Here is a 27,563-nt window from a genome sequence, read left to right on the forward strand (position 1 = left end):
TTCCACTTAGAGAGTGGATAATTTGTATATTTCCTTGGCTGCCCAACATTTGAACCTTTCCTCTGTTTAGAGAGTTCACTAATTTGTGAATCTGGTAGTGGGGGTGGGGAGAGGCAAAAGCAGAAATATTTATTCCCAGTCTTCCTTAGTTCAACTTTAAATCTGGTGTTAGTGACCCAAGAAAAAAACAGACCAAAGACAATGCACTGTAGCAGCAAGCACTGGCAAGAGAGCTTGAAGGATTGTGTTTCTAGGGGCAGTAGTGCAGCAGACCATCAGTGGTGTCCAGGGTTCAGAGCCAGGGTGACAGCAATGCAAGCCATGAGATCACATGTCCAGTGGGGTGGCAGCACTATGTGCTTACTGGGCTGGTTTTGTGGGATGATTTGGGATGGGATCCTGGCTGCTACTAAACCTTTGTTCGTGCCCATTTCCAAGCCTGATTCTATAGCCTTACCAGTGATTTTGTGAACTACTCCACAATTTACTTTTCTGCTTAAACAATTCAAAGTCCATTTCTGTTGCTTGCAACTAGCAACCCTGGCTGATACAGCACAACAGCCATTCAGAGAGTTGAAGGTAGATGCTGTGTCTTCCATGGTCTGCTGTTTGCTCTTTTCCAGAGATACAGACAGTTAACACCTATATCCTCAGTAACATATACTGTTTGCAATCATGTGAAGGTCTGATGAGTAACAAAAATTTTTAAGAAATCTTATAAATCTGAGATTTTTGAAATTGTTTACAATCTGGTTGTTTCTGTGCATGGAATAAGATGATTGAACTTCTTAAATATAAAATATACATTGTGGGGTTGACATAGACATACTACTGTATATAAAATAGATAAATAATAAGGACCTACTGTATAGCACAGGAAACTCTACACAATACACTGTAAAGGCCTATATGGGTAAAGAATCTGAAAAATAATGGATATTTGTCTATGTGTAACTGAATCACTTTGCTGTGTACCTGAAACTAACGCTGCAGTGTAAATCAACTATACCCCAATAATAATTTTTTTAGAAAAGATGATCCCAGAAAAATAAAATAAATACTGTATCCTCTTCCTGAAAGTTCCTATTCTCCTCAGAGGAGAGCAAGTTTTCCCTGGAATCTACTCTTTCATGGTCTGCTGAGCTGTGGAATAAGATGAGACTATAACCTATTACCATTAACAGTGAGCAACTGGATGAGTATGAATGGAAGGAAATTATAGATTAACTGGAGTTTAAAGAGGACACTGCCCATGCATTCTTCATATAAATTCTAATTTAAAAATAAGGTACAATGTACTGAATGTTTTCTGTGTCCTTCAGTAATTTGGGTGCTTTACATAACATTTATCATTCAAAAAATACTTCTACGAAGTTTTAAATCCTACTTTCAGATAAGAAAACAGTCTCAGAAAGGTTGAGCAATTTGCCTCAAGGTCTGAACGTTGGTAGGTGGATTAGAACTCCACTTTTGTGTTTAAGACTCCAAAGCCAAAACAAAATAAAAACAACAACAACAACAAAGATGCCAAAACTCTTCCTCTGTGCCATGTTGCTTCCTAAATATGATCAATGTTTTAAATCATTCCTCATATGAAATATTAGTTAAAATAGATTTTCATATTCAATATTGTTTTATCAAAATGAACTAAATGAATATGTGTGTATGTGTATGTTTTCGTGTGTGTATATGTGTAACACTAAGGTATTTTTGAACCATTCATATGGATTACTGTCAGACACATGTGAGTTTACACTACTTGACCTCTAAATTGAAATATTTAAAACTGCTCTTGAAAATTCAACAAATCAGCAAAGTGGAATCAGGATTTAAAGTCAAAACTTTTTTAAGCCATACCTTTATATTCAATATATATTTTTACAACTATGAGTGTCTAAAATTGCTTCAAATAAATCTAAATTTATTAATATTAAAAAACAAGTTCTAAAGAGATAAACTATGTACTTTAAAATTAAATAAAGGTAACTTCAGAATTTCAAATACAGTAAAGCAAAGAATTTCAGAAGAAAGAAGTAAATTCTATCTGTATACATTCTTTTGTATACACTATGAACTTAGATGGACTCAACATCTGAAGACTTGGTCATAATACTCGCTGCCATGAACTAAACGAGTGACCTTGGGTAATATCTTAGTCTCTTTGAACCTCAGCATCCTTATCTATAAAATTAATGGGTTAAGCTGAATGATGCCTTGCAGCCCTAAACCATTATATGATTCTAAGACTTTCTGTATGTAACTGGAGAAACAAACCAGTAACTATTAATTCTACACGACCCTATTAATTTTATAAGTCAAAATATATTCCTATTGTTAACATGTAATAAATTAACTTAAAAGTCTCATCAGGGCTTCCCTGGTGGCGCAGTGGTTGAGAGTCCGCCTGCCGGTGCAGGGGACGCGGGTTCATGCCCCGGTCCGGGAGGATCCCACGTGCCGCGGAGCGGCTGGGACCGTGAGCCATGGCCGCTGAGCCTGCGCGTTCGGAGCCTGTGCTCTGCAATGGGAGAGGCCACAACAGTGAGAGGCCCGCGTACCGCAAGAAAAAAAAAAAAAAAAAAGTCTCAGCAAAATTTGTTACCATTGAATGATTAGGTTAAAAGGTCTTGTTAATTTTATATAAACTTAAATTTGTTATTAATTACTAGATGCAGTTATCTATGTAATCTATAGATTATATGCAAATATGCATGTAACATGAAGGAAAATTTATGTCTAAATGTCAAATATGTATGAATCAAAATCAGAATATCAAATCTGAGATAATATCTCAGAAAACAAGAATTGATTTTTTTGTTTAAAAGTTAAAAATACCATTTCTTTTATGGCGGAATACTACTTGTTCATTGAGGAATATTAGAAATTTCAGATAAAGCAAAAAAACTTCCACAATTCCATGACCTAGAGATAATCATTATGAATTCATTCTTATATCTACTTATTTTCCTTTTTATTCCTTGCTCATAGGAATGATTAATCACTGTAAATATTGTTTTATAATTTGCCTCTCTCTTTTTAACAGTACACTGTAAATGTCTTTCCATGTTAATAGATATTATGTAATGACATTCCCTACCTTGTTTCTGAGATCAGTTGCTAATTCTGTGCCCTTCATCCAGGTTTGGCCAATTAAGGAAGATCCTCCATTCACTCAGATAGAGACCTATGTCTAGAGCAAGAAAATGTGCCACCTTTCCCACAACTTACCTTAGCCTCTTCCTTGACCTTTCCTTACACTGGGGTCTTTCTAAGACCAGATAAATGTGAAAATTAACTTCCTATGTGGTAGAATATTTTTTAAGGACTTTAAACATTCTCTAACAATATGAGAGAGTGACGACATAGTTTGAAAAATTTGTTGTAACTTTTTGAATTTCGGGTTTACAAAGTCAATCCCATGGAGCCTTACAAAATACTTGTAAGTATTATATCTAAGCACAGTTGACTCAGTATGTCCTGCATTTATTTAACTATACTACAGTAGCAACATATACTTTGCTTAATTTCAAAGCTGCTCTTAAAACCGTATCACATACAAAGTAGAATGAAATTTAAAATAACATAGCACACAACCCAAATGATCTGTGTGTGTGTGTGCGTGTGTGTGTATGTAAGGAGGTGGGTGTCAATGGACTTTAAAATCAACCGTTGGGGAGACAAGATGGCAGAGTAGAAGGATGTGAGCTCACCTCTTCTTATGAAAACACCACAATAACAACTAACTGCTGAACAACCGTTGACCAAAAAAACGCTGGAACCTACCAAAAAAAGATACCCTGTATCCAAAGACAAAGAAGAAGCCACAACAAGAGGGTAGGAGGGGCTCAATAGCAATAAAATCAAATCCCATAACCACCAGGTGGGCAACCCACAAACTGGAAATTAATTATACTACAGAAGTTCTCCCACAGGAGTGAAAGTCCTGAGCCCCACAACAGGCTCCCCAGCCTGGAGGTCTGGCAATGGGAGGAGAAGCCCCCCAGAGAATCTGGCTTTGAAGGCCAGTGGGGTTTGATCACAGGAATTCCGCAGGATGGAGGGAAAGAGAAGATCCACTCTTGGAGGGCACACACAAGATCTCACGCATACCAGAGCCCAGGAGAAAAAGCAGTGACCTTGTAAGACCTCAGGCCAGACCTACCTGCTAGTATTTGAGGGTCTCCTGCAGAGGCAGGGAGCAGCTGTGGCTCCCTGCGGGGACAAAGACACTGGCAGCAGTAGTTCTGGGGAATACTCATTGGCATGAGCCCTCCTGTAGGCTGCCAATGAGTACAACTAGAAACAAGAAAATTACAAATGGAAAAACTCACCAGTAGAGGCAAACATACAGTAAAGGTAGGAAATCATCCACACACAAATATGATATTAAAACCAGCAACTGTGAGAAGAGGAGAGCACAAATGCAGGATATTGGAAATGTATTTGAAATTAAAAGACCAGCAACTGGAAATGACCTTGTTTATATATAGACTGCTATGTCAAAACCTCATGAAAAGTACATGAAAAAATGTTCAACATCACTAATTATTAGAGAAATGTAAATCAATGTTAAAATGAGGTATCACCTCACACCCGTCAGAATGGGCATCATCAAAAAGTCTACAAACAATAAATACTTGAGAGGGTGTAGAGAAAAGGGAACCCTCCTGCACTATTGGTGGGTGTGTAAATTGGTACAGCTGTTATGGAGAACAGTATGGAGGTTCCTTAAAAAGCTAAAACTGGAGCTACCATATGATCCAGGAATCCCACTCCTTGGAATATATCTGGAGAAAAACATGGCTCGAAAGGATACATGCACCCCAATGTTCATTGCAGTGTTATTTAAAATAGCCAAGACATGGAAGCAACCTAAATGTCCAACAACAGATGAATGGGTAAAGAAGATGTATATATATACAATGAAATATTACTCCGCCATTAGAAAGAATGAAATAATGCCATCTGCAGCAACATGGATGGACCTGGAGATTTTCATACTAAGTGAAGTAAGTCAGACAGAGAAAGACAAATATCATATGATATCACTTATATGTGGAATCTTAAAAAAAAAAAAAAAAACGAGGCAAATTAACTTATTTACCAGACAGAAACAGAGCCACAGACTTAGAGAACAAACTTATGGTTACTGGGGGGAAGGGTGTGGGGGAGGGATAGATTGGGAGTTTGGGATTGACATATACACACTGCCATATTTAAAATAGATAACCAACAAGGACCTACTGTATAGCACAGGGAACTCTGCTTAATATTCTGTAATAACCTAAATGGAAAAAGAACTTGAAAAATAATAGACACATGTATATGTATAACTGAATCACTCTGCTCTACACCTGAAACACAACATTGTTAATCAACTATACTCCAATATAAAATTAAAAATTAAAAATAAATAAATACAAGCAACTTTTGTTCACATTAATAGGCTTACTGTCCACTCTGGCCTTTTATTTTTTCCATCTCTCCCAGACTATTCCTAGCTGTTTTTTAGAATATGGTTATGAATTATTTTTCTAATATTACTCTTTGAATTCTGAGAAATGTCTGTAAATTATATAGGAATTTTTATAAACACAATTGACATTTGGAATATAAGTTGAAATGGACTGTCTGTATATATCCAGATGCTAAAAATTATAGAGAATTTATAAAATTGTTTTTAAAATATTTCTAAAGGAACTTTAACTGCATTTAGGCTTTGAGTACATCATTTCTTTTTTGTAATGTACACATATCATTCAGTACCTGAAAATGAATTATTGTTGCTTTATAAAATCAGAGTAAAGTGTGTCCAATGTCTATGTAAAGAAAGTATAAATTTGGAAGAGATATTAAATGACCAAAGCTTATGGTACTTGCTGGAAAACCATATTTTGAAGAAATGAACATACAAATACTCAAGCATCATCCTGCATCTGTCTCATCAGCAGCAGTGATTTCCAGGAGTGCAAACAAGGGAGAGGTATGAAAGAGAGGTTGAAAATAAGTGAAAAGTTTTCCCTCATAATGGAAACTTTTCCTTCAGAAACATGCCTAAATATGTGTCAATGTCTCCAGTATTTTTACTCTAGTAGTTTGACTTTAGGTTTCCATTCCTTCCAAGAGATTCTTTTTAAATTTATTCAAGTACTGTTTCCAGAAATTTATACTTGTTTCACAAATATTTACAGGGTTCTCCTCTGCCGTATGTGTCACTGCTTTAAAGTGATACCCGTCACATGGTACTTACTGCAAGGTTATTTTTAAGGTTCATCTCTTATTTTGCAGCAGCAAATGTTTGGGTGAATAGGCAGAGAATCTTTTTATTTCTATTTTTAAAAGTGAGGCAAGTGCGTAGAGATGAGTTTTAATTGATTTGCCAGAGGTCAGAAAGCAAGTCAAAGGCAGTTCTTGGCCCAGAGCTCCAATCTGCTGAAATCAGCTCAGTGTTCTTAATCATCTATATGTATTGATCAGCTGACATATTTTACTCCTCCACTACCTCCTTAAGAATTAAAGTGACATGTAGACAATGTTTTTATTTGCAAATCATCAATCAATTAATCATCTGACATATATCATTTTTTAAAACTTCAATACTATTTGGTATAACCCACTTCTGGCTTTGAAATCAGGGAAATTAAAAAAAAAAACAACTGTTTTTTTGCATGCAGGCTATGTTCTTTGCAGTAGAGAGACTATTTTCTGAGTAAGATAGATGAAATAAGTTTGATTTGCAAACATGGTTACCCTGTGACCCAGCAACTAAAAAATAAACATTGGCCAATGTGTCCTGGACACTGCTCCAGCATTACGGCCAGTGAGGTACTGGAGCTTTTTATTTTTAACGTCATATTTACAGGGCCTCTGATAAGTTCCATGGCATCCCCTTTCCTATCCCTACTTCCTTCCAGGCAAATATCCGTCATTTGCTTAGCTTGCTTTTAAAATTCCTCTCATTTGGAATAAAGATTTGTGTTCTGTAATTAGTGATGACTTAATGGGAATAACTCAGGTAAAGCTGGCATACCATACACTATGGTTAAATGATTATTAGAGGTATTTCTTCAAAACACAGGGTTTGCTACACTGTAGTAGGGAAACTAGAGAAATATTAAGCAAAATGTGAAAGATGGAAAGGGAGACTTGGGGGTACTAAAAAACTTCGCATTTTCTGAGAGCCCTGCTTGCTGACGTTCACTAAGATTGAGGAATGTGAGTAAGTACAGTGACTGTAGTTTCCAATGAAGATGGTAAAGGAGAAAGTTAATGTGATCAGTGCAAAGCCAGTTTCCTGGCTTGAGCTCTGCGGTAGGCACAGGAAGAGGAACAGTGGGTGTGTGTTCAGGTCTTGAACTGCAATACAGCTTTAGAGCTAGAAGGGAGTGATTTACAAGAGTGATTTTTCAGCACTTCTGCAGGAATGATTTCACCAGTTTCTAATGGGATGGCTTGTTAAGCAAAATTAGGAGGTATTATTTTCATGTTGATCATAACTTCACTGTATTACCCTGGTCCATATTTTCCACTGTGCTCTCTTTATTCCGTAAGTGTATAGGTAGCCCTTGCTATGTGATTTTCCTCTTTCTTGCATAAATTATTCTTGCTCTTTTTAGGTCCACAGAGCCTGATGTGCAGGCTCAATTCAATTATGTCAATGTCACCACCTCTCTTCACCATCCTTATTTTCTTGGTAAGCCACCAAAATTTCACTTTTGAAGTAGACCCCTCCTGGTCATTAATGAAAAGGTTAAACAAAGTACATGTATTTCTGAAATTTATGAACACTTTTGATATCCTTTTTCTAAACCACTCAGCTCTCTACTCACTTTGTTCTATTTTCTGCTTTTGCTATTTTCTTCCTAAGAAAATATAAGAAATTAAATTCAATAATAAATGCTGTGGGATTTCCCTGGTGGCTCAGTGGTTAAGAATCCGCCTGCCAATGCAGGGGACATGGTTCAATCCCTGGCCCAGGAAGATCCCACATGCCGCGGAGCAACTAAGCCCATGTGCCACAACTACTGAGCCTGTGCTCTACAGCCCGCAAGCCACAACTACCGAGCTGGTGTGCCACAACTACTGAAGCCCGTGCGCCTAGAGCCCGTGCTCCGCAACAAGAGAAGCCACCGCAATGAGAAGCCAGCGCACAGCAACAAAGAGTAGGCCCCGCTCGCCACAACTAGAGAAAGCCTGCACGCAGCAATGAAGACCCAATGCAGCCAATAAATAAATAAATATTAAAAAAATAAAAACAGTAAACTGATTTAAAAATAAATAAATAAATGCAGTTAGTGTGGTAGAGTTTGGTAGAAAAAATATAAAATTACACAATGAGAGAATAATCTGGTCACATCATTTTGCAGTTCACTGTGTTGTCTCCTCTCTAAACCTTGGTAAATATATTCTATGTTTACAGCATCTTTTCTCACCTCTCCTTCAGTTAACTCCTCTTGTTTCCTTCTATAGCCCACCTTTCCCTTGACTAGCCCGTGGCTGTGTTACGTACTCTCTTATATAATTCTGGACACTTTGGGTTTTAACTCTTTTAGCCTCTATCACACTGTCAATATTGCCACTACTCTGGGAATTATTTGAGGGCAGTAATATATGTTTGCATGTTGTTATTGTTAAATATTACAGTCTGGCCTAGGAGATTCAATAAACATTTGCAGACAGGAAGGAAGGAGGGAGGGTAGAAAGAAAGGCAGGCAGACGGAGAGGAGGAAGGGCAAAAGGAAAAGAAAATGCAGTTTTAAGTGATTAATGAACACTAAGTAATGACACCTGCCCTTCTGATTTTAACTTCACAGTTCTGTGACTATTTACATTATTTTTTGAGGATCATGGAAACACAGCTGGAGGCTGACACACGGAGCAGTCGTCCACTCTGAGCACATTTCTCAGAAAGTGGACTGTTCTTATCTTTTTGTTTTTAAAAATAATATGATGCCATGATAGTTGTTAAGACAATGACCAAAAGCATAGATGAATCACTGTGAGATCCAAACCCTGAGACAGAGAATGACTCCCCTTCAAACCACTCCCTGGCTATAGTATTGTACACAAGTATGTGTTTAATGATCGCAGAGTGATGGTGATGATGAAAGTGACAATGGACAGTAATTTACAAAAGCTTTCCTTTCCATTTCACATATACACATTCCCTTGAGTCTAGGGATAGTTTGGATTTACTCTCATACTACTGCATTTAATGCAGATAAATTATAGATGAAATTATGAGAAATAATTTAGGAAATTTAGATGCAGTTAAGTGAATTCCATTTTTACCTGTGTGGAATAGTGCATAAATGCCCCATTTCTGTGAAAATACCAATTGTTTGTGATTTATAAAGCTAATGTTAACTCTTCACCAGATTATGTATTTCTAAAAACTGCAAAACGAGAGTGGGTCTATCTGCTTTGTAACCATGACTCAGATTATTGTTGGCTAGATTTCTAAAGATTCCCAGGATTTCTTTTAAACACCTAGTCCTAGAATAGCTCCCAGCTCAATTCTTCAGTCTCCTTTGAGCAAGCTATCAAGAAACACTGCTGAAGGCATTTCCTGTTTCCTTTGCGCTTTTCTCCAATTTCTATGACATACTTAATCTGGGTCTTGTGACCTGTCAACTTTTAATAGTTCTAATTGTCCAACTATCTGCTCTTGTGTGATCATAAAATCCTTTTAACATTTCACTTTTCCCCTCAAGAAAATGTATCCCGATTTCCAGGATGTGACCTTCAGCTTCTTTGGTAAATACGCAGGCAGAGAATTCATTCAGGCTCTCAGCAAAGGCAGCCTCATCTGTCACTGACTTCCCACTCATCCCCTTAATGGCCCTATGGATGCCTTGCTGGGTTGTGTGCTTTTAATGTCATAAAAGAAGTTTGTCTTCTGAGTTGGTAATTTTTTTGCCTCTTTTTTCTCCCCTGGGTCCTTTTAGAGTTCCCTTCCAAGTATAGAGGATTTGGTTTTCTATTTAAAATTTCTGGATCTTGGAAAAGGGTAAGGGAGCCTTTTCTTTGCTGCATCATTCTAGAAACATTACTTTTCCACTGTGATCTTGTAAAAGGCTAAACAAATTGACCACTTATTAGTGGGACTGGCATTCTGGGTGATGCTGTGTTTTTAAAAACCATTTCCCTGCTATTTACCCTGACCTTAATTCGGTGGCATGTCTCTTTCTGAGTTAATGATTATATGTTGTATTTAATTTTCTGTCTTCCTAAAATTCCATGTTGTCTCTAAACACCTCTACCTTGTATCTGGGATGAAATCCTATGCTTAATGAGGTTTAATCACTGTTTTCCACATTCTCTTTCCTTTGAGTCCTAAATATTATTTAATCATAGACCTGGCATTCTTTCCTCCCTTTCCAGGTTGATGTACACATTAAATTAGAAAGCAGCTTTGCAGCAGATCCAGCCCTACTTCCTCCACTTGATGTAATCCTGTCCTATGCCTAGGTAATTAAAATCTTCCACTATTACTACCCTGCCCTTTTCTTGCTGTGTATGTGTGTGTGTGAGATATTTCATAGTTCATTTCTGCAAGACAGTCTATAGCACTACTGTTATCACATTTTCAACAAATTTATAATACATAACTCCTGCCCTTCATCACAGCTTGTTTCAGTAAACTATTAATAAGGAACTCTCAAATTTTCCCTCTAAACAAAGCAGTATATTTTTAAGTTTCTGTTGATTCTTACTAATATGAGTGCCTAATAGAGAGTAGTCATTAAAAGGCTTATAAAAGCCCCAGAATTAATATACTAACATTAACAAGGTTTTGCTAAACAATAATTGACCACTTTAGGTAAGCAATTCCCCGGGGTGGCTAGGAAGTGATTAAAATAGACACACATGTCACATGTGTGCTGATGACCTTATAAAATGGCCGCATATCTTAAAAAGAAACAGAGCCCTGTGTATAAAGGAAACGTTGAATATCTGGGAGCAGTCTTTGGATTGTTTGCTGCCACTGCTTCTAGGCAACAGGCAAGAGATGTTTACAGTCTGGGCTTTCCCCTGCCCCCACCTCTAGAAGCTTCTCATCTGCTGCTGCTGCAGCCGCTGCGGATAGAACTACAAGCCCTGGTGCCTGGTAATGCCCCTCCCCCACCCCGCTGCCTGCTCCGGGAGCCCAGCTGTTAAGGTCTATCTAGCTAATCACCCCCTTTACCACCAGGCTCGTTTGTGGAAGTTAACGTCATGTTCAGAGAGGACAGTGCTGCCTGAAGAGGGGAGGATTTGATTTCTCATTTTACCTGGAAGAAAAACAGCACCAGGACTAAGGTGCCTCTTTTGTCCTTGATGTTTGACTCCATTTTAACTCACCTTGGGCGCTGCGGCGTAACCCAGTGAAGTGGGATCACGGCCCTCCAGCTGAAGTAGACCTTAGAATGGGAACCCTTGACCTGCGCTTCAGAAAAAGTTTTTCTCAAAGGGAATGCCCGCGTTTTCCAAAAGGATAAACAGAAAGGAATACAATTTTTAATTTACTTTTTTAAAACATGCAGCCTATATCTGTTAAGAAGTGGAGGGGTAGAAATTCAAAAAATAACATTAAAAAAATAACAATAATTGAATATCAAATTCTAAAGGTAACTCATTTCTGGCCTCATGAAACAAGCTTTCATTCTTCTTTTATCTTGTAGAAAGCAAGAAGATATTTGAAAAAGAAAGGGAAGACATGTCTGAGTGAATTGAGGGAAAGAAAAATTGAGCACTGGGGCTGTTAGGCCAAGGTTACTGTTCTAGTTGCCAGGAAACCTCTTCCACCTTGTTTTGATACTACCCAGAGCTGGCTCAGGCTGACCAAATAGAATAGCAGCTGAATTTCAAACATGTCAGCTCGACAGAAGCTGGGTGCAACCTCTCAGGGATGTTGTAGGCCGCCTCCATTTCTCCATGTGGGGGGAGGGTAGACTAGTGGGTTTCTTAGCTCCTTTCATTCTAACTTTCCCTGATTAACGATTCTTTCAGTATACAGTACACAGTCACGGGGAGAGGTCTTATAGTCTACTCCTTATGAATCCAGACTTTGGGGGATTGATGTCTGTGTTCCAACTCTGGCACTGTTGCTTGTCAATCAGGTCAATGCTCTTCTGGGTTTTCCTTTCTTCATCCATAAAGTGGGAAGGATCCCTCATAGGACTGTTACAATGATTTAATGAGATAATACACATCAGTCACTTAGGACACTGCCTGGAACATAGTAAGCACCCAAGTAATGTTGGCTGTTATAATTAATATCCTTTTTGATGAATTAAAGGAAAGAATTGGTAATTAAAATGCATTTTCATGATATTTGCTATCATAGTTATTATCACCAACAAAATGTGGTTAGTATTCAATATTTCTGGGCCTGATATTTTCTGAATTCCATGTGGATTAGAAGAAGAGACTCCAAACTAAAAATTAGATTCTAAAAATTGAACTTAAATGTAGACATTTCTGAGGTCATTAAACTGTGTGTTTTTCTCACTATGTGCTTGAATTTCTGCCATGGGAGATGGGGCATTCGAGTGGGAGGTAGATTGAAGATATGGAAAGAATGAATGAGGAGGGAGAGAAAGAAAAAGAAGGACATAAGTGTGCAGAATAATAAGTTATTTATAATTGTATCCTGCATAGCAAGAAATATGTTGCCGAAAGGAAACCACCACAAACCCTATGGTTTATGAAAAGTTTAGCATCAGGGCCTTAGTTCTATTTAGAGACACATCAGGAAAGGGCATGACTCTGACTCCTGACCCACTAGCCCAGGTACAAATGGAAGTCTCTTTCTCAAGGACCCCTTGTATTTTCTGTCTGAATTTCTCTTATATTTCAAACATTTACAATTTCAGGCAAAGCTTTATCAGGAGACCAAAGTGAGGGTTTGGCTGGAAGTTTTGAACTGTGATGCTCTAATTACAACCTGTTTGGCTATGGCTGTTGGTCACAGAGAGTATGGAACACCTGCACTTCACAGCCAGTCCAGGATATTATTTCATTTTTATTTAAGTGTTGGCTTTAATCTATAAGACTTTATTTTACTTGGACCCTTGTTATCTTAGAGATCAGCTGTCTTCCTTTGTACAGTCGTAACAACTGAGAGCTACTGAGAAGCATTTGGTCATAATTTTTAACTGCCAAAGGCAGAGGGTGTGTGTGTATGTGCGTATGAGAGAGAGAGAGAGAGAGAGAGGGAGGGAGGGAGGGAGGGAGGTAGAGAGAGAGAGAGAGACAGACAGACAGACAGACAGACAGGGAGCGAGAGGGTGAGAGAGGATATCTTCCTGTTTTCTTTCCCAATCAGTCCTCTACATTTGTGAGTTGTATCTGTTTGCAGGATTTGAACTCAGGGTCTTTCTTAAGGTGGCATTTCAAATGTCCTGAAAGAATACCAGAAGCCATGGCGTATGTTGGCAGTTACCTGCCTCACAACTCTGGACCTTCAACTGGATCAGGAAACCAACTCTAGAATAGAGATTTTAAAAGAAGAGATAGGTTAAAGTTTGGCCCACCTCTCTGCTTGAAGGCTGCCAAAGAATGGGAATTTTAGATGATCATAAAATACAGCTAACCTCACCAGGAAAGGAAGCTGTAAGCAGTGGATCTAGTTTGAATGTTGTCCTATCTTGCAACTGAGAGGGATTTTTGTCCTCTGTTTCTAGGAATACTATTAGATTTTTCTATTTTAAATATATTAATAAATACTATGATATTGACAGAGGGTGAATAAATATTTCATTAAGATGGAAGTTATGAGAGAGAGAGTTGACATTGCCTGGAGATTAAGAGAAAGCAATATCTAAGAAGGAGACCAAAGGACCCAGCAGGAAAGACCCAGTGGGAAGCTCTAAAACCAGTGAAGTTGTAGGAACCAAGAACACAGGTGATGTAGGATTAGAGATCATGGAAACAGAGTTAGGAGGCATAATGAGGGATTTAAGATAATTTTTAAAGAATGGTATTTTTGTGACTTGATGTCCATTGCATTATGTAGTTACAGAATTTGCTGATATTATTTTATATTAATTTAGCAACTTTCTAACATATTCTGTAAGGACTTATAATTGGCCATGTAGAGCTGTTTAAGGACATAATTTCCCCAGTGGATAGATTGAGTCAATTGTAATTCTGCTCAAAAATACCTTGCTCCTATGTGGACAGGGTGTTTCTTTTTTTTTTTTTTGCGGTACGCGGGCCTCTCACTGTTGTGGCCTCTCCCGTTGCAGAGCACAGGCTCCGGATGCGCAGGCTCAGTGGCCATGGCTCACGGGCCCAGCCACTCCGCAGTATGTGGGATCTTCCCGGATCGGGGCACAAACCCGTGTCCTCTGCATCGTCAGGTGGACTCTCAACCACTGCGCCACCAGGGAAGCCCCTGGACAGGGTATTTCTGATACAAGAGTTGTAGCACATTTTACATCCTAGAAGCCATGTCACATGATCCACGTGACTGGTTGAAAATAAGAGTTTTAATCTCTGATGAGTTTGTACAAAAGAAAAACAGCTGAAGTTGGAGAGTTTTATACTGAAAACAGTGGGATTACATGAAAATCTACATTCTGAATAGTGAGATACCTTCTCTACCTGAATCTAAGAACAGTGGCAGCCAGACTATAAATCCCAGGTAGGAAAGTAAAACATTCCTTTTGGTAGAAGATATCCTAGATGTATTAAGAATTTCAGAACTCCTGGTAAAATGGTTCAGCTTTATCACCTTATATTGCAGAGAACCAGTAAATAAGCCCAACTCATGGACAGAGAGCACCCTAGCAGTTTCTTAGCACTTCAACTGAAATATGAATGGACAATCATTTTATGGGAAAAAAAATGTCCCATAACATGGGAGATAGAACACACATAAAGCAAAGACAAAAGAACATTGAAGGATTTTTAAACAACTCAGAGAGCAAGAAAAAGTTAAAAAAATTATGATTAATGTCTTCAAATAAATAGTGAAGCTGCTGCAACCTTGAAATAAGAAAAGGAGGCTGTACAAAAGAGGAAAGAACATAATGGTGCTCTTGGAAATAACTGCAGGGACAAAGCATTCATCTGAAGGATAAAATTATGAAGTTGAGCAAATCTCCCCAAAAGTGGGAAAAGGTATAGAAAGGAGGGAGAAAGATAACAAAATTAGGAGTTCACTGTAGGAGATTAACATTCAAAAAATAGAAATTTTAAAAAGGCACAATGGAAAAAAAATTAAGGAAAGAAAATTAATGAATAAATTATTTTAAAACATTTCCCAGAATTTAGAGGTAGTTTTCAGACTGAAAAGGACAATTAAGAAGAGTCCAGAACACAACTGGGCCCAAAAAATGATTCTAAAACTTTATAAGGAAAAACAAGAAACAGGTTTCTTAAAAGGATTGGGAATTATAATAGCATCAGACTTCTCAAAACTAACTCTGGAAACTAGAAAAGAAGAAGAAATGCCTTCAAAACTCCCTACATGGGATTCTTATACCCAGCTGAACTCTCAAGCAAATATAAGTGTAATAAAGACAACATCAGACATGCAAGGTCTCAGAAAATTTGCCTCCCATTTGCTCTTTCTCAGGAAGCTACTAGAATCTGTGTTTCAAAAGAAGGGTATAAGCAAAGTAGGAGGCAGTTCTGGGGTCCATGAAAGTAGGAATCCTTGACAAGAGAGCAGTACATAGAGAAAGGAAAGTTAAAAAAAAAAAAAGACAATAAGTTGGATGAAGAAGGACACCTACTGCATGATTTCACTCATGTAGAATTTAAAAAACAAAAACCAAAACAAACAAAACAAAAATAAATTCATAGATATAGAGAACAGACCAGTAGTTACCAGAGGGGAAGGGGATTGGGGATAGGGAAAATGGGTGAAGGGGGTCAACTGTATGGTGATGGCTGGTAACTAGACTTGTGGTGATGATCTCTCTGTAGTGTATCTGCAGTGTATACAGATGTTGAACTGTAATGCTGCACACCTGACAATTATATAATTTTTTTTAAAAATTACTTATAGAAAACAGATATGTCACTTAAGAAGAGGAAGTATTAAATTACAGATTTGTTCTGATAGAACAGTGTGTAGAAGTCTGATAACTTTATTTGGTGTGTATCAGGAAAGGTTTTTGTAATCTCTTTTTAAAACCTAGATAGTCAAGTCTTCCATTTTTTGACATTCTAGGCAGTACCTGGTATATGGTGGGTGCTCAAAAAATATTTTCTAAATGAATGATTAAATAAAATTTGATTGAATAAAATTGAATAAAATTTTGGGAGGTATTTTGAGACATCTAGAATCACAATTACAGCAAACCAGAAAGAAAAGGACCTATTAAAAAAAAAATTATAGGGATTCTGTAGTCCTCATTCCAGTCTCTTTTAAAGTCCCACTATCATAAAATATCGTTTTGTACCTAAATTAGACCTCTAGTTTCAGAGTGTAAGATCATTTCCTCTTTTCCACCCATTCATTTTTGGATAAGAAAACTCTCCTAGCAGAATGGATCATAGGCAAGCCTAAAGTCTGGGCAAGCTAGTGGCATGCTATGCCTGGAAAAATTCAACTCAGGCATGTGGGGAGGATTTTACAAATTTCTTGAACCTGGTGAGGAGTCAAGCACATAGCCAGAGTTTCAACAGCTAGAAATAGCTAGGAGTTACAAAACCTTTGAGAATGATAAGTCAAATCTGTTTGAAAGATGTGACAGAATTCTCACCCTGATTAAGTAGTATCCCAGTAGAAAGACTGCTTCAGGAAGACTTGAAGGTTAAGGGAGCTTGCCTTGCCTTTCTGTCTGGATGTGCTGGTGTTTTGCCTGGCTTGTATAGCTGTCTGTTTGTAGTGAATTATATATATTTTACCTGCATTAAGAGGTAAATATGTATCTTGACTCTGCCCCTCGGCAGGGGGCGGAGTCAAGATGGTGGAGTAGGAGGAGACAGAGTTTGTGTCTCCTCACAACTAGGGCACCTACCAGATGCTTGTGGGAGACCTCAACACCCAAGGGAACAGGAGGAACCCCCAAGCAACTGGGTAGGACATGAGGGGGAGTGTGGTGGTAGGAGAAGCGGAGGTGGGATGGGACCAGCATCCCTGAAGGGCAGCTGGGGGAGGGGAGGGTTTCCCACACCTGGAGAGGCCCACTCACCATGAGGGGATTAACAGCAACAGGGAGAAAATCCTCGGGGGTTCAGAGGATTGGAGAGGACCGTGGCTAGCATTTCCCCTGCCCACTCAGGCCCCAAGGAGCCTGCTGGCATCCGAGGCCTAGTCCTCTGCCCTCTGAGGCCCTCTCTGGCAGCGTGTGGAGGGGAAGAGGAAGAGTAGAGGTGAATGGAGAGGGATCCTCGGGGATCAGAGAATCGGGGAAGGGACATGGCTAGTGTTTCCCCTGCCCACTTGGGCCCCGGGGAGCCTGCTGGTGTCCCGGGCCTGGTTCTCCCTCCAAGGCTGGAGGCAAACTGAGACCCTCTCTGGCTGCACTGAGCCTAGACCCCACCTCCACCCCTAAACCCCACACCTGCCTAAGCTCCACCCCCCCCACAGCCAAGGCCTTTTCCAGCACCCCCCTTTGTTTTTTTTTGCTATTGTGGTTCTGTTTTACATTCCAATTGTTGTTTCATTTATATTTTTTCTAATATATCTGTTTTCTAATTTTATCTTTTATTCTTTGTCATTGTTCTTTTTTTTTCTTTTTCTTTTTTTCTTTTGCTGCACAGTTTGCAGGATCTGGGTTCATGGGCTGGGGGTCAGGCCTGAGCTCATGTGGTGGGAGTACCAAGTCTGAACTGCTGGACTAATAGAGAACCTCAGACCCCAGTGAATATTAATCAGAGTGAGGTCTCCCAGAGGTCCTCATCTAGGCACCAAGACCCAGCTATACACAGCTGCCTGCAAACTCCACTGCTGAAAGCCTCAGGCCAAATAACTAGTAAGACAGGAATATAGTCCCACCCATGAAAAAAAATGAGATGACAAAAAAATATGTTTCAGACAAAGGAGCAATGTAAAAACCTAGAAGATTAAATAAATGAAAAGGAAATAGGCAACCTACCTGAAAGAGAATTCAGAGTAATGATAGTAAAGATGATCCAAAATCTCAAAAATAGAATGGAGGCATGGATCGAGAAAATACAAGAAATGTATAACAAAGACCTAGAAGAACTAAAGAACAAACAAACAGAGATGAACAACACAGAAACTGAAATGAAAAATACACTAGAAGGAATCAATAGCAGAATAATTGAGGCAGAAGAATGAATAAGTGCACTGTAAGATAGAATAGTGGAAATAACTATAACTGCTGAGGAGCAGAATAAAGAAAAAAGAATGAAAAGAATTGAAGACAGTCTCAGAGACCTCTGGGACAGCACTAAACACACCAACATTCAAATTACAGGGGTCTCATAAAAAGAAGTGAAAAAGAAATGGTCTGAGAAAATATTTGAAGAGATTATAGTCGAAAACTGCCCTAACATGAGAAAGGAAATAGCCACCCAAGTCCAGAAAGCACAGAGTGCCCCATACTGGATAAACCCTAGGAGAAACACACCAAGACACATATTAATCAAACAAAATTAAATTCAAAGGAAAAATATTAAAAGCAGCAAGGGAAAAGCAATAAAAAACATACAAAGGAATCCTCATATGGTGATTTTCCGGCAGAAACTCTGCAGGCCAGAAGGGAGTGGCAGGATATATTTAAAGTGATGAAAGGGAACAACCTACAACCAAGATTACTCTACCCAGCAGGATATCATTCAGATTTGACAGAGAAATCAAATGCTTCACAGACAAGCAAAAACTAAGAGAATTCAGCACCAACAAACCAGCTTTACAAATGCTAAAGGAACTTCACTAGGAAGGAAACACAAGAGAAGAAAAAGACCCACAAAAACAAACACAAAACAATTAAGAAAATGGTAATGATAGGAACATATATAACGATAATTACCTTAAATGTAAACGGATTAAATGCTCCAACCAAAGACACATAATGGCTGAATGGATACAAAAAAAGACCCGTATATATGCTGTCTACAAGAGACCCACTACAGACCTAGGGACACATACAGACTGACAGTGGGGGATGGAAAAAGATATTCCATGCAAATGTAAATCAAAAGAAAGCTGGAGTAGCAATACTCATATCAGACAAAATAGACTTTTAAATAAAGACTGTTACAAGAGATAAGGAAGAACACTACATAATGATCAAGGGATCAATCCAAGAAGAAGATATAACAATTATACATATTTACACACCCAACAGAGGAGCACCTCAATCCATAAGGCAAATGCTAACGGCCATAAAAGGAGAAATTGACAGTAACACAACAGTAGTGGGGGGCTTTAACTTCCAGTTACACCAATGGTCAGATCATACAGACAGAAAATAAATAGGGAAACACAAACTTTAAATGACACAGTAGACCAGATAGATTTGATATTTATAGGCTATTCCACCCAGAAGTGGCAGAATACACTTCCTTCTCAAGTGCACATGGAACATTCTCCAGGATAGATCACATCTTGGATCACAAATCAAGGCTCAGAAAATTTAAGAAAATTGAAATCGTATCAAGCATCTTTTCTGACCACAATACTATAGATTAGAAATAAATTATAGGAAAAAAAAAACCTGTAACAAACACAAACACAGGGAGGCTAAACAGTGTGCTGCTAAATAACCAAGATATCACTGAAGAAATCAAAGAGGCAATCAAAAAATACACAGAAACAAATGACAATGAAAACACGATGATCCAAAACCTATGGGACACAGCAAAAGCAGTTCTAAGAGGGAAGTTTATAACAATTCAATCTCACCTCAAGAAACAAGAAAAATCTCAAATAAACAATCTAATCTTACACCTAAAGAAACTAAAGAAAGAAGAACAAAGAAAACCCAAAGTCAGTAGAAGTAAAGAAATCATAAAGATAAGAGCAGAAATAAATTAAATAGAAATAAAGAAAACAATAGCAAAGATCAATAAAACTAAAAGTTGGTTCTTTGAGAAGAGAAACAAAATTGATAAACCGGGCTTCCCTGGTGGCGCAGTGGTTGAGAGTCCGCCTGCCGATGCAGGGAACGCAGGTTCGTGCACCGGTCTGGGAAGATCCCACATGCCACGGAGCGTCTGGGCCCGTGAGCCGTGGCCGCTGAGCCTGTGCTTCTGGAGCCTGTGCTCCGCAACGGGAGAGGCCGCAACAGTGAGAGGCCCGTGTAATGCAAACAAATAAACAAAACAAAAAAAACAAAAAAAAAAAAAAAAAAAAAAAATTGATAAACCTTTAGCCAGACTCATCAAGAAAAAGAGGGAGAGGATGCAAATCAATAAAATTAGAAATGAAAAAAGGAGAAATTACAACTGACACTGTAGAAATATAAAGGATCATGAGAGACCACTATAAGCAACTATATGCCAATAAAATGGACAACCTGGAAGAAATGGACAAATTCTTAGAGAGGTACAATTTTCCAAAACTGAACCAGGAAGAATTAGAAAATATAAACAGACAAATCACAACTAATGAAATTGAAACTGTAAATAAAAATCTTCCAACAAACAAAAGCCCAGGACCAGATGGCTTCACAGGCGAATTCTATCAAACATTTAGAGAAGAGCTAAAACCTATCCTTCTCAAAATCTTCCAAAAAGTTGCAGAGGGAGGAACAGTACCAAATTCATTCTACGAGGCCACCACCACACTGATACCAAAACCACACAACGATATCACAAAAAAAGAAAATTACAGACCAATGTCACTGATGAACATAGATGCAAAAATCCTCAAGAAAATACTAGCAAACAGAATCCAACAACATATTAAAAGGATTGTACACAATGATCAAGTGGGATTTATCCCAGGGATGAAAGTTTTCTTCAACATACACTAATCAATGTGATACACCATATTAACAAATTGAAGGATAAAAACCATATGATCATCTCAATAGATGCAGAAAAGGCTTTTGACAAAATTCAACAGCCATTTTTTATGAAAACTTTCAAGAAAATGGGCATAGAGGGAACGTACCTCAACATAACAAAGGCCATGTATGACAAACCCACAGCAAACATCATTCTCAATGGTGAAAAACTGAAAGCATTTCCTCGAAGATCAGGAACAAGACAAGGATGTCCACACTCACCACTCTTATTGAACATAGTTTTGGAAGCCCTAGCCACGACAATCAGAGAAGTAAAAGAAATAAAAGGAATACAGATTGGAAAAGCACAAGTAAAACTGTCACTGTTTGCAGATGACATGATACTATACATAGAAAATCCTAGAGATGCTACCAGAAAACTACTAGAGCTCATCAATGAACTTGGCAAAGTTGCCAGGATACAAAATTAATACAGAGAAATCTCTTGCATTCCTGTGCACTAACAATGAAAGATCAGAAAGAGAAAACAAGGAAACAATCCTATTTGACATCACATCAAAAAGGATAAAATACCACAAATAAACCTACCTAAGGAGGAAAAAGATCTGTACTCAGAAAACTATAAGACACTGGTGAAAGAAATCAAGGATAACATACAGATGGAAAGATATACCATGTTCTTGGATTGGAAGAATCGATACTGTGAAAATGACTATACTACTCAAAGCAAACTACAGATTCAATGCAATCCCTAACAAATTACGAATGGTGTTCTTTACAGAATTAGAACAAAAAACTTTACAGCTTGTATGGATACACAAAAGACCCTGAATAGCCAAAGCAATCTTGAGAAAGAAAAGGAGAGCTGGAGGAATCAGTCTCTCTGACTTCAAAATATAATACAAAGCTACAGTAATCAAGACAGTATGGTACTGGCACAAAACAGAAATATAGATCAATGGTACAGGTTAGAAAGACCAGAGATAAACCCACACACCTATGGTCACCTAATCTATGACAAAGGAGGCAAGGACATACAATGGAGAAAAGACAGCTTCTTCAATAAGTGGTGCTGGGAAAACTGGACAGCTACTTGTAAAAGAATGAAATTAGAACACTACCTAGCACCATACACAAAAATAAACTCAAAATGGATTAAAGACCTAAATGTACAACTGAACATTATAAAACTCTTAGAAGAAAACATAGGAAAAACACTCTTTGACATAAACCACAGCAAAATCTTCTTTGACCCAACCTCCTTGAGTAGTGAAAATAAAAACAAACAAATGGGACCTAATGAAACTTAAAAGTTTTGCACAGCAAAGGAAACCATAAACTAGACAAAAAGAGAACCCTCAGAAGGGGAGAAAATATTTGCAATGGACAAAGGATTAATCCCCCAAATATACAAGCAGTTCATGCAGCTCAATATCAAAAAAACAAACAACCCAATCAAAAAGTGAGTGAAAGATCTAAATAGACATCTCTCCAAAGAAGACATGCAGATGGCCAAGAGACACATGAAAAGATGCTCAACATCACTTATTATTAGAGAAATGTAAATCAAAACTACATTGAGGTATCACCTCACACTGGTCAGAATGACCATCACTGAAAAATCTACAAACAATAAATGCTGGAGAGGGTGTGGAGAAAAGGGAACCCTCTTGCACTGTTGGTGGGAATGTAAATTGATACACCCACTGTGGAGAACAGTATGGAGACTCCTTAAAAAACTAAATATGAAACTACCATATGACCCAGCAATCCCTCTACTGGGCATATACCCTTAGAATATCATAACTCAAAGGACACATGTACCCCAATATTCCTTGCAGCACTGTTTACAATAGCCAAGACATGGAAACAACCTAAAAGTCCAACAACAGATGAATGGATAGAGATGTGGTACATATATACAATGGAATATTACTCAGCCATAAAAAGGAATAAAACTGGGTCTTTTGTAGAGATGTGGATGGACCTAGAGTTTGTCATACAGAGGGAAGTAAGTCAGAAAGAGAAAAACAAACATCGTATATCAATGCATATATGTGGAATCTAGAAAAATGGTACACATGAACCTATTTCCAAGGCTCAAATCGATATGCAGATGTAGAGAACAGCCATGTGGACAAGGGGGTGGGGGGTGGGGAAGGGGAGGATGGGATGAATTGGGAGATTACGATTGACATATATACACTACCATGTGTAAAATAGATAGCTAGTGGGAACCAGCTATAAAGAACAGGGTGCTCAGCTTGGTGCTCTGTGATGACCCAGATGGGTGGAATGGGGTGAGTGGGTGAGAGGGAAGTGCAAGAGGGAGGAATATATATAGCTGATTCACTTCATTGTACAGCAGAGACTAACACAACATTGTAAAGCAATTATACGCTAATAAACAAAAAGTGGGGAAAACTGAACTATAAAATATATATATATGTATATATATATATACATACATACAAACACAAAAGAGAACTCATATCCTTTGCCTATATGTGTTGGTGTCTTCCTGTCAATCACAGAATCATCAGATTTTTGACAACCATGCAATCCTATAAGTAAGAATCTTTCATATATGTGAAGGCCATTCTGCCTTTCAACTTCCTCTTCTCTGGATGTAATACCTTTTTTAAATGAGTTATTTCAAGCCAGCTAATCATCATTGCTTTCATCTACTTGCCACTTTTGTGTTCAAGCTCATTGAAAATTTTTGTTATTTTTTCTTAATAGTTTTAACCATGATGGGTTTTTTTTGTTTGTTTGTTTTGTTTCATTTTTATTGTAATTCTGTAGAAAATGCATCTCTACTTTGACTTCAAAGACCCATGTTCAGATTCATGTTTTGCCATAAATTCTGTGTTCTTTGGTATTTATTTCACCTCTGAGCCTACTTTTTAAATGAAATCGTGGTAAATTAGAGAATACACTACTATGCAGTTGTGAGGATTATTATGGTAATGTGAAATGTGTTGGGAAATATCCCTGATACATAATAAGTATTCAAAGAAAGTTAATTTCTTTTATGCATTTATCAATATATGATTGTTCTTAATATCATACTCATGCATTTATTCTTATATATTTATGGCAGGATTTAATATTCAGTGATAAAAATAAGACATGGTAATTTACCATAGGGGTTGAGAAATGGTCTTATTGAGAAATACATTTTCCAGAAATCTCTTCCCTGTATAGTTCCAAGTTAGGGTTGCCTATAAGAAAATTTATGTACGATTTGAAAGATGGAAGTGAAGCAGCAGTAATTATGATGGGAAGGTTTGTGCAGGACTTCAAACACAGCTGCAGCTTATGCATGTTGTAGCTGATCTTCAGATACACTTTGTTGATGTCCTGCAGCAGCTGGATCTGCAGCTTCTTTGCCTCTCACTGGATATTCTCAGCTTGTCTGAGACCTGGGCCAGACACCTACAGAGCTATAAGGTCAAGTGTGCCAGCTTTAAAATATACAGGTTACTGTGTAGTCAGATTTAAATGCAATGAGAGCTAGCTGTGGACAGTTTCCAGTTTGTCTTCTGGGTTCCTGTTTATTCTTTTAGATTCCAATTTGCCTTTGCTTTCACTCATTTCATGCCCAGCTTTTAATCTTAGATGTGTGCCCTGCTTACATTCATGACTTCAGCTATCTTTAGACACAGAATGGCTTTCCATAGGTGCCATTACCAGCTCCCACAATTCAGTCAGTTCTATCATAAATCCCTTATTCCTCATCTCTCATAGTGGTCCTTCTTGCTTGAACTGATATGCCATAGGTAACTGGCTTACTATTTTGGGAAAAAGTTTTTTTTTTTTTTTAATTTGAAAAGATGACATTTTTTATATCTGAGGCTCAAGAACTGGTCTCATTTAATCATTCCATAGCAAATGTAGTGTGAGTTATAAAATCACTGTTTGTGTCCAACTCTCATTCATCTATTATCTTTTTTTCCCTTTAGATAATCCAGATTTATTGAATCTCTATTGTGTGCCAGGACTTTGCCAAGTGGCTTGCATTATCTCATTTAATCTTCACAGAAATTCCATGAGGTGGGTTACTATTGCTGCTGTCTATAGAAATGAGAGAATAAAAGTTCAGAGATAGCTGAGTTTCATATTGTCTCTGTGTTACTGGAACATAGTTCATGGCCCATTTGAAAACTACCAACACATCAGTTTATAGAAAATCATAAATGTTGTTTACAAATTGAGGGGACATACCAAATTTCAGACATTAAATACCACAGTGAGTTGTGAAACGTTATTTGGTTAAAGGTCACACATAGAAGATGGTACAGCCAACAGTTTGAGTCTAGGATCTGAGTCCTGAACCAATATTCTATACTACCACACATTTTAGCATCATACTCTGTTAATCAGTTTGTTGTTTTCCACAAAAACTTGTTAGAATTGTGATTGGGATTACACTGAATATATTGATCCACTTGGGAAAATTTGACATCTTAGAACTATTGATTCTTTCAGTCTATAAATCTGTTATATTTCTCCATCTGTTTCCATCTCCTTTACTTTCTCTCAACTTTTATTTTTAAGTATAGAGGATTTACACATCTTTTGTTAAATTTATTCAAGTATTTTATTCTTATATGAATTACCCTTCCGAGTCCAAGGAATTAGGTAAGTTTTTTTTTAAGTTATTGTGACACAATCTTGCTCATTTTAATTAATTAATTTGTTTGCTTGTTTATGTCTGTGTTGGATCTTCATTGCTATGCGCGGGCTTTCTCAAGTTGCGGCGAGCTGGGGTTACTCTTTGTTGCGGTGTGCAGTCTTCTCACTGCGGTGTCTTCTCTTGTTGTGGAGCACGGGCTCCAGGCACATGGGCTTCAGTAGGTTTGGCATGTGAGCTCAGTAGTTGTGGCTCATGTGCTCTAGATCTCAGGTTCAGTAGTTGTGGCACATGGGCTTAGTTATTCCGCAGCATGTGGGATCTTCCCAGACCAGGGCTCGAACCCATGTCCCCTGCATTGGCAGGCAGATTCTTAACCACTGCGCCACCAGGGAAGTCCCAGAATTAGGTAATTTGAATAATGTAACAAAACACATGGTGACAGAACTGGACTAGATAAAAGCTACTTATTAATGGCAAAATTTTCAAGTTGGGTAGCCCCTTTGCACCATGTTATGGTAATATAAATATACTAACCAAAATATAGATAAATGTAGATCACTGTACCCTGAATAAGTACATTAGAATATATCATTAAATAGTACTCCAAATTTAGAATGTCTTGAGTTATTTCTTAGTGAGTCGCTGGATTTTGGTGTTAGATGGCAGAGTAAAAATTATCAAATACTAATGGAAGCAATGAGAAAATTGGTTCCATAGGCATTCAGCTAAGATTGTCAAGATTGCCAACACAATGATTGGCCTAAAAATGGGGTTCTCAGATCAAGGCTGGTGGAAATTTCAAGAGAAATGGGAATACAGAGTACTTCATCATCTCAAAATCTGTGGGCATTTATGAAGGATGACATGGGACTAAATAAAAGCTTCTAAGTGATTGCAGATAAGATGTGCATTTCGAGGATCTAGTGGCAGTTCTAGTAGTATGACAATGAGAAGAAAGGAGGTGATAAGACTCATGATGAAAGTCAGTATTTTGTTCATTCAAATGAAAGTTTCCAGCATAAAAATGGGTAAGTAATGGAAGGTATTTTTCAGCATGAATTGACAACATATACTTGTTTACCAGGATCAAACTAGAAGCTATAGAATAATGATGCACTAACTGATTATAATTCTATTATTAAGGATTTAGCAATAAAGAAGCAGATACTCTTTGTGCTGGCCCCACTTATAAATTCTTGGTGGCACTCAGGGCTATTCAGGACTCTGAAAGTGTAGTATATAAAATTGACTCCAATCCTTCCCTGCATGAATATTCTGCCATGGTCTCATCAAGGGTGGTTTATATGTTTTTGTCACAGGACTTTAGGCTTAATTAAGGGACTTCCTTAGTCAATAGCAGGTTGGGGAAATGTAACAAATTGCCAGTTCCAAGAGTAGGCAGTAAGGGCCTCAAGTGTTTGCACTATTCTTTGTACCTCTGCCACCATCCTAAGAAAGGATTCCCTAGGTACCTATTATTCCTTCAGCCAGAGCCTTGGAGTAGGTCTGAATGATGGGTCAGGATTAGCTAGACCTGCAGCTTAATGCAGGAGCCACCAGGCCGTGCCCTACCTCACATCTCTGAGAATAAATGATTATCTTGTTTTAAGCTTCTGAGTTGAGGTTGTATGCTCAGCAGCCACACTGCAGCAACAATTAACTTATACAAACTTGGTACTGAAGTAGAGAGCAGATGTAAGTAAAACATAAGATACATGCCATTGTATTTGGGACTGAGTCGTGGGTGAAGATTGGGAAAATGGTAGGGAAATTGAAAAATATCTGGGGGAGCTCCAATCAAAATGGTAGAGGAGAAGGACATGGAACTCACCTCCTCCCACAAATGCATCAAAAATACATCTACAAATGAAACAATTTCTTCTGAACACTAACAGAAGACCTCAAACACATGAAAGGTCAAGAAAGATCTCCGTAATCAGGTAGGATGAAAGGAGAATAAAAAGGAAGCAGGACAGGACCTGCGTCCCTGGGAGGGAGCTTCGGCATCCTGGGAAGCCCCCTCACTGGTGGAGAGATCAGCTGGG

General features: G+C 38.1%; 1 long non-coding RNA gene across 2 annotated transcripts in view; it reads right to left on the reverse strand.

Annotated features, from left to right (window-relative positions):
• Positions 1-27,563, reverse strand: part of LOC132597335 (uncharacterized) — a 308,349-nt gene that overhangs the window by 172,584 nt on the left and 108,202 nt on the right. The gene's annotated exons all lie outside the window — the stretch shown is intronic.

This window comes from Globicephala melas, chromosome 5 (genome assembly GCF_963455315.2).
Source record: "Globicephala melas chromosome 5, mGloMel1.2, whole genome shotgun sequence".
Lineage (NCBI taxonomy): Eukaryota > Metazoa > Chordata > Mammalia > Artiodactyla > Delphinidae > Globicephala > Globicephala melas.